This window comes from Pyxicephalus adspersus, chromosome 1 (genome assembly GCF_032062135.1).
Source record: "Pyxicephalus adspersus chromosome 1, UCB_Pads_2.0, whole genome shotgun sequence".
NCBI classification, from domain to species: Eukaryota; Metazoa; Chordata; class Amphibia; order Anura; family Pyxicephalidae; genus Pyxicephalus; species Pyxicephalus adspersus.
This window is the reverse complement of record NC_092858.1, coordinates 57,661,154-57,664,168: the sequence shown is the minus strand read 5'-3', so window position 1 is coordinate 57,664,168 and position 3,015 is coordinate 57,661,154.

Below are 3,015 nucleotides of genomic sequence, written 5' to 3'. Positions count from 1 at the left end.
TTAGCTCAGATTACTATTAGATTGCTAGAAGCAGAGAAATGGGCGTAAGCGAAAAGGTTTCTTGGCTTTTGACTCATTCTTTAAGCCCTTCCCAGTAAGAGATGCTTTAATGTGTGAGTGTCATTTTACATACAACTCCACCTCGTTATCTCTGCAATGTCTCCCTTACTGCTTCTATTTTGTATCACTACTATGCACATTAATAGGATGTATCCACATTGTATCACACATTTCAGGATAATCATTACAGGAGGCATTCCAAAAACTGATATTTAGCTTTAGATAACAAGGAATTCTTACATTTGCAAACCGGACACAAAAGTATTCAAATCATCTCTTTCCGCAAGTATAGTACTTCAAACTGTAGTTATTAAAAATGCAATATGTTGGGATGGTTTAGACTTCATTTTAGGACTTTATAGAATTCTCAAATAGTTCAGGACCATGAAAAGCCCCAAAGTCTAAGGAATCTGGAATGCCAAGCTAATCAATCAATAAAAGGGAACTGAAACTACAAGCTTGAGGCATCAATTAATGGCTAACAAGGTACACAACTCTAGAAATAGTAAGCGTATTAAGAGGGATGAAGACCCCTTTTGGTATTTGGATATGTCTCGTTATACCCTGTTTTCAGTGTCTTATATTCATTTTTGCTTAAAAAATGCACTACTACTTATTTTTAATATACCTGTTTTCAAATATAGTAATGCCATCACATTCTGCAACATCATCATAACTCTTCAAACCCTGAATTCCATCATAAATTTCTTGTGACTCCATTTCCTTTGAAACCATTGGCCCCAATTTCTCATGTCTAGCAATAGCTCTTTCCTTAAATGAGCACCTCTTGTCCATGTATTTATATATTGTAGCTTTTTTTGGGGTAGGGCTTATATTTCGAGCATCTTCAAAAATTCAGAAAAATCAAGCTAGGGCTTATTATTAGGGCAGGTCTTATTTTTGAGGAAACAGGGTATAATGCAATGTCTAATGTTCCCTGGCTAACGTACACAGTTACACTCCGTTAAATTGTTGTTGTTTTGATTCTAGTAAGAACCCATGTACCTCTGTTTGTAAATTGTTTGTAATTATTTCTTGTTTCTTTGTTTATACGTATTTCCGTATGTTTGTTCAATACAAATAATACAAATAATTAACAATGACTAAAAATAAAAAGTGCACAAAAATTGATACTAGCTATACAGAACAGAAGATAGTCCCCCTATATGGCATTAGGGTTTTCACATGTTCCCATGTGTTCTAACTATTAGAAATATGAATATATAGCATAACATTTCTGACACTCTGTTATGTATCAATAGCTCAGACTTTCTTTGCTGTGATTTTTTCAAGTATTGTTCAAGAATTTCTATTCAAAGAAAACCTTTTCTGAGAAAAACACAGTGACAGACATTGCTGACTGCCTCCTAAGAATGCTAGTTGCCTGGCTAGCTTTGACGTCAAGCTAATGACCATTCTTTGAAAGTAATAGAGAAGTCAGAACTCCTGAAAAATCTGGTTTGTTCCTAAACATTTAAAAGACATTTGGTAGATGTTTGTCTAATAAAAAAGCCAGGTAATGGCATTTTTAGAAGGGGAAGTCAACATTGGCAGACTGCCTATTTCTTACTACTCATTTTCTTCAAATGAATGAACAGAAATCTGCCATTATTGACTTGTATTAAAGTCTGCCTGATTGTGGTGCAATCCTGACCCTGGCTTCATAGCCCATTACAGTGTACATTTGTTATTACAGCAAACTCTATGGGCCCATTAAACCTGTGTGGTGCATCTGTATGAATTATTACACAATATAATTATTATACCTTACCATGCATTGTGTTAATGACTGGGCTGCTTAGAGACTGAAAACATACAAAACAAGGTACATGCACAATTTTAGCAGCAAACTGCAATGTATAGCAGTACCTTACCTTTTGTAGCAAAGCACTGAAACACAGGTGTGTGGTTTGTATTTAAATAAATGTGACTAACATGCAAGCGCTGCCAATCCTTAAGTCTGACACAATACTGAATTTTTCATTTTGTGCTCTTCTTTTGCTAACAATATCATTTGCAGTATTTTGTTATATCTGTTCAATAAGCCTTTTGATCCTTTTAGAAATCTACAGCAGCCCTGACTTTATATCAGTAAGTGTGATCAGCTCTATCCAGTTCACTGTTCTCAGAACATCCCAACGTTATGGAGCAGAATAGAGGGCAAGGTGTTCTGTAATCCTAACACACTATAGGGTTTACTTATAAAGCAGTGAATCGGAAATTCTGTGAAACATGCCCTGTTGGGAAATCAAATACTGCCATTGAAACACATGGATCTGGAAGATTCTCTGACAGGTAATGTTTCAGTCAATGTCAGATTCACTGCTTTAAAAAAGGACCCCTTTGTGTCCCAGGAAACCAACACTGCTTCTTCCTATATGCAGTACAATTAGTAAGCATTGTCACCCTGGGTCTGATTCATTAAAGCTCTCCGAGGCTGGAGAAGATACAGTTTCATGAGTTAACCTGGCTGATCCAGTAAACCTGGTCTTCTGTATCACACAAGCTCATTGATGAAAGTGTATCTTTTCCAGCCTTAAGCAGCTTTATTAAATCAGCCCCCCTGAGTCTTGAGGTATAGTGTAGCAAATTAACCAGGGGAAATCATAAAATAAAATTATTTTTTGTTTTTGTGTTTAAAAACGCTTTTACTAATATAATGTAACAAGCCTACAACTAGTAAAGTCTGCAAAACCCTGCATTTGTGATGTGTGTGTGTGTTTTAGTTATCAGGCAGTGAAGTCAGAAGAATACCTTTTAAAAGTATACCTTTAGCTCATTAGCAGCACATTTCAATGCCCCTTCAGATGACAGGGAGCATCAGATATTTTATCTATTATTGCAAACCATTCTTACAACTAAGTTCTGTCCTCAGCTTGAAAATAAAAATCTTCCTCTGTATAATATTTGTTTAAATAAATTGAATTGACGTTTTCAAGGAAGTAGTGAGAACTC